The sequence below is a fragment of the Thermobia domestica genome, chromosome 5 (assembly GCF_964235325.1).
Source record: "Thermobia domestica chromosome 5, izTheDome1.hap1.1, whole genome shotgun sequence".
In the NCBI taxonomy this organism is placed as follows: domain Eukaryota; kingdom Metazoa; phylum Arthropoda; class Insecta; order Zygentoma; family Lepismatidae; genus Thermobia; species Thermobia domestica.
In genome coordinates this window covers 44070398-44083345 of record NC_137458.1, presented here as the reverse complement: position 1 = coordinate 44083345, position 12948 = coordinate 44070398, and the positions used below count along the sequence as shown (strand labels likewise).

The following is a 12948-nucleotide window of genomic DNA, read 5'->3' as shown; positions in this document are numbered from 1 at the left end:
CAAGAAATACAATTTCTTAGTATTAATAAATGCATAACCGGAAAGCATTACACTAATTCTGAGTACGAGCAGTAGAAACTTTTGTCTAGATTTGAGGTTTAGCGTCCGTTTCGTACAGTTAAATATATAAGACGTAGACCTACAGCTTAATGTGGGATGCGAACCAAATGAAAGCATATAAGGAAGAGAAAGCGGGGCTTTAGCAACTAACAGGAAAAGTTTACATTGCTTCCGAGCAGAATCGAACGCAAATTCCAATCGAATTAAACACGGGTTTTCACTCAAGGGAGGGAGGGAAGTGTGGTACTCGCTTTCTGGCCAAGATCGAACGCAAGTCTTTAATACCAGCAAATGAAAACTGTTTTCAACATACGACTGTAGCAGATTTTGGTGTGGAAGTACTTGTCACGCGCAGAGGGACCACACAATGAACATCACCGACTATTTGATGTTTCTCCTTGTATTTGGGAAAATATGAATGCAAATGAATTGAAATTTACAAAATGGCTTTCTCAGTATAATATTTTCTTAGATTCATAATAAAAGTTGCCTTAACATAATATTTTCGGTAGAAAACCTGCAAAAACTCGGTTACAACCGGTTACTGGGGGAACTAGGTGTTGTGCATTAAAATCCGACATCACAAATGAGTTTCTGAGGTGAACAAACCTATAAGAAGACAATTTTATTAAATATTTTGTGCAAATTTACTTTTTTCGAGGAGTTAGTAGATCGGTACGTATTTCTAGTCAAAGACAAGACATCACTTCTGCAGTGGTGCCCACCCCCCCTTATGTCTATGACGCACCCCCCCCAATTGTCTATCCGTAGGTGTTCTTCCATGAAAAAATCTTCTTTTCGAGTAATTTTACCCCCCTCATCAAACATATTTATATAGATTTTAACCCCCCCCAAATATTTCAATGACGCAGTTTGCGTCATAGCCCCCCCTTATGGGCACCCCTGACTTCTGTTGCTTCTGAAAGCTAAACAATGTGGTTGACGATGAATCGGAGTACAGAATTGTGGAGAACTTTATAGAACACACTTTGTTTGTCGTTTTTGAACATTTTTTAAAAGACAGGTATCATGGCTGGGTGCGAAATCAGACTTTTGCCTGTAACATCTAAATTAGTAGGCATAGAAAGTAAGGAAAGAAATCTTTTAAATAGTAAAAGACGAAACAAACATTTTGTAGTTTTAACACTGTATCTCCCGTAGAAAAAAAAAAACTTGAATTTTCAAAAGCAATATGAAGTAGATTTTTTGAAACCTTAGGAATATGTGCATTTCACGGTATAGTTGAGCTCCTCCGTGGCTAAGCGGTTAGCGTACGCGCCTTTGGCGTGGGAGAGCCGGGTTCGATTCCCGGCGGGAGCTCATATGGTTCAGATTCCACGTTAATCCGTAGGTCCACGTCTGATATAGCCTCGCTGCTGAATGGGACGTTAAACTCAAAATCAACTCAACTCACGGTATAGTTTTAAATGAACGCGATAAAATAAAATTCTAAGTTAAAAGTAACGAAAAATCATTGAAAAATAATAATTTATTTATTTATTTTATGATACTTATCGTAGCTCTAGCAAAATGCACATACACAGTTGAAAGAATGATGTCAAGTTTTATGTACGTACACACAAGTACATTTCTACACACTACATAGTATTTCTTATTGATTTCTATAGCCATGATTATTACATATTAGAAATATCATTTTAGTATACATATTACCTTGACACGTGTAAAATACTACCGCTTAAACGTAAACTGTACACCATTGCAGCTAACCTCTACTAATGTTATCACGTGTGCAATAGGTCGCAGACTGATTAACTCTGTTGTGTGTCGCATACCCTCATGACGCTCGCGTCAAAGTGCAACTTCACGTGCGCGTTTTAGCGGGATTGTTAACAGTAAATCTACACAAACGGTAAAGATATGCAGGATAATGAAGTTATTGCGTGCAAAAGAAAGGAACTGGAGGAAATAACAAAATATACGTCTGTCTGGCGTCGTTTCTTTTGAAAAGGTCTGTAAACCGGACATGTGGCGCAGGGCAAGGGTGCGCGGAAGGAAAATATCAATTGTCGGCCAAGCGCAAACGGAATCGTGAGCTCGTGACGTCATTTGAACTTGTCTTTATATACTAGAGAATGATGGTCCATGTTAAAAGAAAGCAAAATTACAAGATAATACAGACTCTCAGGATTCAACATTTTATGAAACGCAATTAGAAAGGTACGAAGCAAACGTGGATATATACTCATGCACATCTTCAGAAGATGAAAGCGACGAATTTGATTTGTCTGAAGATGAAGACGAAGAAAACGTCGGTGTAGTATTACCTACAGTCTCTGCGGTACCGAAATGTACTGTACCGGCAATAATTTCCCATATATGTGAATGCACAAATAAGAACGTTGACGTACAATGTGCAATGTATTAAAAAATGCAGTCTAATTATTGTTAATTGTGTGATGGGTGTTATAAACCCGAAAGTTTAAAGTGGGCACACATGCGTGAATTATACGATTATGATAAGCTGCCGAGTAGTGCATAGTCATAATTGATGCGATTTGGTGTTGCAGAAGAAATTTTTGTCATTTATGTAGACACGCATGCAATTAATGAAGAAGTGTATGAATGAATTATTGCGTATAAACTCTTCCCCATTGGAAAAGTTGTATGAAGATTAGGTGAATATCTTTTTAGAAAAGAACATAAATGGTCCATACACAGACACTCACAGTGATATTCAATGAAGTATTGTTTTCAAAACGTAGTATACAAAATATTTTGCGATAATAGTTTATGTATTTATATATTGTATAGTGAAGATAATATTAGTGCAAATTGTGTTCTAAAAACAATAAATGTATACTTATGCTTTAATCCATTGCTGGTGAATCCTGAGAACATTGACATTTATAAGTGCAGCCAGTAGCGTACCCAGGAATTTATTTCGGGGGGGGTTCAAACTAAATATGAAGCTATTTTATATTAAAATTGCTAAAATTGCCCCTAAAATTAGGCTAAATTTTTAAAAAGTCGAAATTTCGGGGGGGGGTCCGGACCCCCGTGTCCCCCCCCCTTCCGTACGTCCCTGAGTGCAGCATTTATATAATGAGAAAACTCTTGTTGAATTATTTGAATTGTTTGATGAAGAACATAGTGAAATCTCAGGTTCAAACTTTATATATGAAACTATTGTGTTATTAAAGAGCATAGAATTTGTTGGACGAATTATTCCGTTTTGTTGCAACGAAAACATGAAATTTCACCATATGTGAATCAGTACATCATTAATATTCAAGGAATTAAATTTTCAGATAAAGAATCTATCATTCTTGACTTTTGTTTAAGTGGATGCGATGATACAGTAAATTTGCATTGTTTAATAAAATCAACAATAGAATATATCCTAATATTATTAGAATGTCAAAAATAAATTGAATGGTTAAGAATTAATTCAGATGGATTAACTTGATATAACAAATGCGATTATAATGTATCAGATACGTAACCTCGTTTATCAATTATGTAAACAATATGCAACCTTCTATTGTAAAGGCGTAGAAAAATAACTTTGCACTAAAACAATTTTTGTATTAGATGATATTATTGGTTTGGAAAGTAAACATTGTCCACCATTAAACACATTCCATTCAAACGTATTTAATGATTTCTATCGTTTTCATACTATTACAAATAATAATGTTTTAAAAAATCAGTATTTCTTAATGTACAAGTATGATATTTTATGAAAACATGAAAGATCAACAGCTTTAACTGCTGCATTTGCATACGTGTAACACTTTTCATTTCTAAGTTTTTTTTTTTTTTTTGTAAATAGAAACACAAGATTTAAAATTGTAAATAAAAAACAACTTTATTAATCTAATCTACTTGTTTTTTACTTTTCTAATATATTGTTTACATGGTTAAATACAATTTTATCATTTTGTTTAAGATTATACTTCTTGAATAAGTTTAATATACCTCTAAACTTTTTTCACTGCAATACTATGAAGAAACTATAATATAAAAATATATACAAGATTGAATTTTCATTTTGACATGCGCCACTATTTGTAAAATATATTTTACAGTTTTTTAATAAAAAGTTTTTATTTATTTTGGAATTTTAAGTAGGATCATTTCTTTTGCAAATTCAGGACAAAATTGTTTCGGATCATGCTAAAGTTGATTTTTATCAATGAGTACACATACCCAATGTGATCCGGTAGAATTTGAACTATCCAAGTTTATGGTGAGTTCAGCAGTTGGTTGTAACACTTTTAAGTATTCTGTTGATTACATAAATTCCATTCACATTTGTACCAGTGAGTTTATGACAAAGTAACACTTTTAATATATCATCGGTGCACATCAGTTTCGTTTTTGAAATATCACTTTTTGCATACACGCGTATATGTTGAAAGTCAAAGTGGCGTATATTCCACATTCTTATGTAATAATGTGTTAAAAATACTATTGACGAATACTTGTACAACTTTACCAATTGACGTTGGTAAATTAGAAATGGTACTAACGTCATGAAAATACTTTTGAAACACTTCATGGTATCATACCTTGCGACTCTTTTTAATAATCAGTCAGTATATTACAATGTAAATTATCTAGCACAGTTTGTACCAGTAAGACACCATGCAAATTTATTGCTTAGAACAAAACAGATTATCTTCTTATACAAAACTGATAATTTTAAAAATATTATCGACTTATATATTTCGTTCTTTGTCGATTTGAATAAGACAATCAAACTGTGCATATACAATGCATGTTATAGGTTCATTTAAATTTTCAGAAAAGGATACTTTTACATTTGCAAGTGCATCACGCGCAAGGTTCCAAAAACAATCATCTAATGTTGCTGTAGGTGATAGGATAAATACATAAAGAGCATAACCATGTACAGATGGTGATCAGAAAAATGGAAACACCTGAACGAAATTGCAACTTACCAGATTAATAGGGTATCGGGCCACCTTTCGCCTTCAGTACAGCCTTGATGCGACGTGGGATGGAGGCATAGAGGTCGTGAATGGTAGCAAATGGAATTTTACACCATTCCAAGTGCAGAGCATCGGCCAGTTCTGTGAGAGAGGATGGAGGTGGAAATCGTCGCCGGAGTCGTGTTTCCAAGACGGACCACAGATGTTCAATTATGTTGAGATCTGGAGATTGGGGGGCCAGGGGAGGTGCTGAACTTCATCCCGATGTTCCTCAAACCACGCTGCAACAACGACAGCTGTGTGAATGGGTGCATTATCATCCTGAAAGATGGCGTCATTGTCCGGGAACAACATCCGGACTGTAGGATGCAAGTGGTCTTCTAAAATTGCGACATAATCGTTGGCAGTGATTCGTCCGCTAAGTGTGACCACAGGACCCAATGAAAACCATGATATGGCGGCCCACAGCATCACCGAGCCGTCGCCATGTTTCACAGTTGGGCGGAGACACTGCAGATCATAAGCTTCTCTGGGCGTTCTCCACTCATAAACACGGCCCGTGGTTGGGAATAGGGTGAAGGATGACTCATCCGACCATATCACAGAAATCTACTACCACTTCTGGTTCCAATATTGAAAAAATATCACGTTACACAAACCAAACTTTTTCTCGTGGTATACACGTGAAATGAATGTACTGTTCTCGAGGGAACAAAGTTTATTATGTATCCTCGTCGCCATAAGTGCCTTTACATCGCAGTGACGGGTATGTGACCGCGCAGTACTCCAAGGAAGGGATGGTTGTATAAGAATTTTTGATTAATTTTGAAGAGTTTTTATTTTGACTAGGGAATTAACATAGGTATAGGGAGTAAAGACACAAATTTGAAGCATCAGTGCACGAAAAGATTCGTATTCTCAGTTTATCTATTTATTGTTTTATATGTTAAGTTAAACACCACAATATGTATCACTGATATCGCTGATCGAATTATTTTGTAAAATCGTGTCTGTAACCTATTGTCAAAACATTCATCTCAAGACATGATGTAGAGAAAAGAGAAAGAGATAAGACATCTGTAATATATGTATAATTACTCAATAAGTAATTATAAGTAAATTAGACTCAATAAGTAATTGTAGAAATTAGTTAAAGGACACGTAAGAGAGCGAAAATGAGGTCTAGAAGTCTGAACTTTTTAGAAACGTCCTAGATAGGTGAAAATATAGTTAAAAATTGCAAAAGGTATCATGTAATTTATTTTTCTTTTCTTATATCCTAGTATACTTTTTTTTCACATCCAAACATCTCTATTCAGAATTACGAGATAAAGGTGAAGAGAGAAACATTTCCATCTCAAGAATTATATCAGAAAAAAATCTTTTGACTCAGGCTAGATTCGAACTCGTAACCCTTGAATCCATAAGTCTACGCTCTACCGATTTTTTTTTAATACTTTATTGTACTCTTATTTAGCCAATTACATCAGAAAGGATTAACAAAGAAAATTGTACTGTGAGCATCCAAGTATACCAACAAAAAAAAAAAAGTATAATAGACACATCAATAAATTGCTGCTAGAAAATTAGCAAACTTTTGTTTACGAATTGAAAGTGCTAGAGTTTGCATACGGAACAATAATTGATTGACATACAAAGTCACATTATTATTAAAATCATTACATAAAAGAATATCGATAGTTTGGGACGTGATCCATAAAATTGCGTTATGTTTAGTGCTGGGATAAAATTGATAATCCGGAAGCAGCATGAATGACGTACAGTGAATATTAGAAGGAGTTGTTCTGCAGATACGGGCAATAATTTTTTTGATAATGAAACCATATAGCTGTGTTTCGTGGGCAACTTTCGAGCCGGTGTTGGAGAGTATCGAGAACATAACAAGTACCGCAGAAAGAAATATTACAGATACCCAATTCATAAAGTCTCCCGTTAGTAGGATATATATTGTGAACAACACTGTACCAAAGAGATTGCATGGCAGGAGACAATACCGGAGTATGAATGTTTTCCCAGATTTTCTTCCAGTGTGTCATTGGGTAATGTTCTACAATACGGGGAACCGAAGTTGTGGTGCCATGATAATGATTATATAATTGTCTAACAGAAAGATCTTCAAGGTGACTCCGTGCGATAAGCGAGTAACTAATATCAAGAAATACGTCCTTGAGGTATGGCACAAGGGAAATCCAAGGTTGTATATGCAGGGGAGCTTGTAACTCAATATGACGTAGTGGTACACATAACGCCTTGCTGGAAAAGGATTCGGAGTAGGAGCATAATGTTTGGCAGACGCGATGAATCAGCAGCGAGTAGCTCTGAAATTTAATGTCTTTAAGGCCAAGGCCACCATCACGTTTTGATAAACACGCAGTCTCGTGACTTACCCTTAGGCAGTGATTATGCCACAACAGTTGCCCTGTGTGTTTTCGTATGATACTTAGGTATTTCTTCGGCAAGGAAAAAAATTGAGTCAGAAACCAAAGACGACTAAAAATAAAAACATTTAAAAGGTATACTCTGCCTGCAAGACTGACCTGCCGGACTTTACTTTGGTGTATGAGTGCAAGCAAAGTACAGGTTGTGGTATGAAAATTGTAGTCTATAGTATCTGCTATGCGACGTTGCCAAGTTACGCCTAAGATTTTGATGCGATCAGTAAAGGGGAACGTAGACAAATACACGTGTTGGTCAGCCGGATTTATACACATCAGGCGTGACTTTTGTTTATTGAGAATAGCACCTGAAACGCACTCATAGTTCGATATGAGAAGTTCAACACGTGACAGTTCCTGTGGACTGGTAATGAAACAATGTATATCGTCTATAAATGCTTGTAATTTTAAGGATGTTGCACCAATCTGTATACCTTGAAGTTGTTGTTCCAGTGTTAAAAGAAAGGGAACAAGAACCAAGCTATATAGAATGGAAGACAGGGGGCAACCTTGTGCAATACCTCGACGTACATTGATAGGATATGTAAGTGCACCATTAACCTTTAATCTTACATATCGTTGAGTATAAAGAAATTTAATCAAATTAAGAAAACTGTCTCCGAAACCATAGTTTTCAAGTACCTTAAACATGTAATCATGTGACAATCTGTCAAATGCCTTATGAAAATCAAGCGCCAATAAAGCGACCTGCGGAGAACTTGTTTTCTGACACCAATGAATACCTTCTCGTATATTACTTAGTGCTAAAAACATAGGTTTTGTATGTTTTAAACCATACTGATCATTGTGTAAGACTTGATTCAGAAACGGTTCTAAACGAGAGGCAAGGCAACGAGATAAAATTTTCTGGTCAACATTAAGGAGGGTAATCGGTCTAAAATTATCAAAGTCATGCGCACCTGCATGTTTAGGTACAAGTACCATTATGCCAGCGGTAAAGGAAGAGATGCACGTGGGCGTGAGTCGGAGTTCGTTATACATTTCTGTGAGAAAAGGCGTAAGAATGCTGTGAAATTGGCGGTAAAATTCTAATGTAAGACCATCGGGTCCCGGAGATTTATTTAACTTCCCCGCAAAAATAGCTTGCTTGATTTCTCTTTCTGTAAAGGGGGCATTGAATATGTTACGAGCCTCCGGGGTGAAAGTACCGGTCGGACGCTCGAAGCAAGGGTCAGAAGATTGGGTTGGAGCGGGGGAATATAGGTTTTGGTATGCATCGTACAAAGCTGGGATTACCTGATCATGCTCGTGAACTACACCGTTAGGAAAGGAGACCTTGGAAATAAGGTTTTGTTTACCTCTGCGCCTTTCACAGATAACTGTATGTAAAGAGGGAACTTCGTGCTGAAGCATCGTTGTTTTGCCTCTCGTGAAAAAACCTTGATTTTTTTTCGATGTAAAGTGAGTAGGAGTGCCTTAATTTCCTTAATACGAGGGAGTACGTCTACTCCTTGAGCAAGTTCTTTATAGTAGTCACATAATAAGTGATGGTAATAATTATATTGCTCTTTAAGAAGAGAGGATTTGTCTTTGCAGTGCTGTTTACAGATAGACCGAAAGGACGGTTTAATGTGATGTAACCACCATGAAAACAAACTTTTCTTTTGAGATTTAAAGTGCATTAAATAGTTCCACCTATTGGTAATTAGCAACTGTAGATCCTCGTCAGGTAAAATGCTGTTATTGAGTGACCAAACAAAGGATGATTTTAAGTACTTACGGATGGGTAGATCAATGGTACAAACCACAGCACAGTGATCAGAAAAGCAGACCGGTTGAACGTTTATGGAGCGCACAAAATTAATTAAAGTGGTACTGACATAGATCCTATCCAAACGTGAGGATCCATTTCGTCGAAAAAAGTGTGCCCTGGGGTGTTACCTTTATAATGACGCCATACGTCAACTAACTTAAAGTCTTGAATCAATTTACGTAATGTAGGAGAAGTATTGTAACCAAAACTTGAATCTATAGGATCTAACACTGCATTGTAGTCTCCTACACAAATCAAATCTCTGGTACCAGAATGTAACTCCATTGGAACGTCGGTGAGATAGAAGGAGTTTCGCTCAGCACGTTTGGTATTCCCGGACGGCGAATATAAATTACAAAAGTGTATGCTTTCATAATTGGCTGCGATAATACGTCCTGACGGAAATTTTGAGAAAGCGGTTAATGAGATATCTTTGCGATATATAATAGCTGTTCCAGAACCAGTTTCGGAAGGATTGACTTCCCACAAATGATTAAAAAGAAAGGAGAAATTGTCAATATTGCATTCTTGCAGAAAAATTATATCCAGAGACGATTGGTTGATGTAATCGGCTAGCGCTTTTTGCTTGGTGAGACTAGAAATGCCATTGACATTAAGGGTGGCTATACGCGTGGCATACATATTTAATGGCCACAGAAAAATAAAAAGACACCAAAAAAGCACGACACAAAGAAATGACACAATACACTTGAAAAAACAAAGACGGGGGGCAACACTCGCACACATTCCCATTCTATACTGGAAGGTGATATGATCACTTGTCCGATGAGGTAGCACTGTCATTTGTCTTAGCACTTGCTTCACTATGATGGGGATCTACTCGTGACCTCGTGAAACCAGACACACAATTGTTGTTTACGGGGGGAACGCTCTTAGTTTTCTGAAGTTTATTGGCTCTACTGGATGTATCACGAGGGGAAGACTGAGATCGACCTTTGCGACGTCTCTTCTCGGGTAGAGAGGGAAGCTGGGATGCTTCTGTAGATGGTGAATCTCTATCGAAAGAATCCGTCACTTCCTGGTGAGAGTCATCAATGCCCACTAACGGTGGGGTACTTACCGTGATTTCAGGTAGCGTATCCATCTCCGATGCGGAAGATGCTGAAACAGTAATGCTCTGTTGTGGAATATCCGAACTATTAGGCGCTATGGTAGTGGAACTGGAAGAGTCACTCTGCGTTGCATTAGAAGCAAGGGTCTGCTGGGAGGCAATAGCAGGAGAACTGGTGTGAGATGCAGCTGTAGAACTAGGGGGGACACCAAGCGGACAAGTGGATTCAGTTTCATTGAGTGCCTTAGCCAAAGGACTTGCAGCAGTTGCAGTTGAAGGTGGAAGGTTCTCCTGTAAAGTTGGAGGACGTTTCTCACTTAACACAGGAAAACTAGTAAACGAATGAACGTTCGGTTGAGTATCCACTTTATTCAAATTGCCGGGCATGGGCGGGGCTCTGGATGGTGAGACACTGGATACTGAAGCTGATACGGTTGGAGGAAGACGACGCTTTGTACATTCCATCAGAAAATGATTTGGTGAGTCACAAATGGCGCAGGTTTTAACTTGACCTCCATACGTTAACCACAAACGTAAACCACAGATAGTCACATAAGAAGGTATGGGGCGCTTAATGCTCATACGTATTATCTTTCTCCCAGTCCTTACTTCATAGATGTGTCCAGTAGAATACATTTCGTCTGCAATTGACTTAATTTCATCTTACTGAGAAAGCACACGAGAAATATGATGATCTTCCAACTCGGTGGGTACCAAATGTAACCGGACAGTCATAATATTGGAACTGGCAGAATCGATTAAAATGTTATAAGTACCAAGATCATCTGAATAACTAACCTTTCCATTCACTCGAAACAGAATTTGTTCACAAAGCACTTGTGAGATTAACTTAACATATAACTGTTTGCGACTATAATCAAACTCAATACTGACAACTTGATCAGGAAGCAGATGAAAAGTATTGCGGATCCATTCATGCAAGACCAATGTGTTAGGCTTGTTCACAACATCTTGAAATGACAAACGTAAAGTATTCACTCGGATAACAGACATAATGCACTTAGTAGGTAAACCTGTACTTCGCACTAGACAATATGATGAAAAGAGTAAATATAACTCGAACTACTTGGTAGTAGAAAATACTCCACTTGACAATGCAGGTTGAGTTGAAGCAAGTTAACACACTCACTATTTCCACTCGAACACCTACCGGAACAACGAGGTGAACGGCACGGCGTCTGCCGAGCAACTGACCGATTGAGCTAACAATTGCTGTTGCAAAAGCCTGATTTCTACAACTACCGGTTGCTGAATGGTGTGTATTAACGAAATTGGCCGAGATAATTGCTTCATATAGCTATTGCAATAATAATAATAATAATAATAATAATAATAATAATAATAATAATAATAATAATAATAATAATAATAATAATAATAATAATAATAAAGATGATGAACAGAATTTAAAAAGTCGCATTGTTAAACCTTTGGTGTGCGAAGTTAGTCCTAATATGAGATTTTATTAATTATATATAATAAATGTAAGCGTGCTTTATTCGTGCGTGCTACTCAAACTGCGCAACTCATAAGGGTTGTACGCGTATGGTACAGTAGCATTGCGTCCTCCAACCGTGAAGAAAGATTCGGTTTGAACCTATGCGTGTACTAAGAGGAAGGAGGAGATTCAAAGGAAGAAAAGTGGTTTAGAAATTATGCAAAAATAGAATATCTCATGAGGTGAGGTGATATAGAGTTCAGCGTGTCTTTCAGCTGTGACTCTATACAAGATGTGCATCTACGACTTAACGTGGAACCCGAACCACACGACTCCTGCCGGGAATCGAAACCCGTATCATCTCTAGCTCTATCATGAGAGACACACAAGGGCGCCCATATTGTGGTTTTCAAAGGGGGCAAGTAAAAGCGACATTTCAAATATAGTTGCAAATTTTAGGTAAATATTCAAACAATTTTTGGGTTTTCGATCTTGCAAAGTATAATTTCCTCTAGAGGGGGCAAGCGCCCCCTCTTACCCCCTTAATGGACGCCCCTGGAGACACAGGGACACGCAAAAATAATCGAAAATAAACGATATTAATGTTAAATCCATAGCTTTTGAGTACATGAATTATGAAACCTTCTATATCGTTCACATCAAAGTTGAGCATTATCGGCATGGAGGTTTAATGGGAGGGGTGAAAATTTAATAATTCTTAATTGAAAGATATGAGTGTCTATTCAATAGTTTTCGGGGTTGCTGAAATTAATAATTACACTCCAGATACCATTAAAGCCCAAAGCTTTACTCTTTCGTTAGCAGGAAGGTTATTCATTTACTTAACTCAGGAGACCTTAAAGTTAAGGATACGAAACTCGATGCATATATTTGTAATTCAAAATTATTAGATACGTATTGTAGCTTAGACTTCTAAGGAGGGGAAGGGCCAATTTATGCAATGATTTCCTTCACATTCGAATAAAATACTGTTCCATTATATTGCGAAAACTCATTTCGAGTAGTGTCATTGCTAATAGTTTTCCGTATTTGTTTAGACCCCTACTCATTTATAACAGAATCTCACTTTTCCTGTAACACCTAAGCAAGCACTTAGTAAAGTAAATGACATTAAAATCTATATTCATAGGACAGTGGTGAAAATGCAGTTGAGCTCTTCGGCAATCTTTAGCATGGAAAGAGAAAAA

The 12948-nt window shown here is 37.1% G+C and overlaps 1 protein-coding gene across 1 annotated transcript in view; it reads right to left on the bottom strand.

Moving 5' to 3' along the window:
• LOC145684646 (protein DVR-1-like) overlaps positions 1-12948 on the bottom strand; it is a 317851-nt gene that overhangs the window by 116803 nt on the left and 188100 nt on the right. The window lies entirely within an intron of this gene.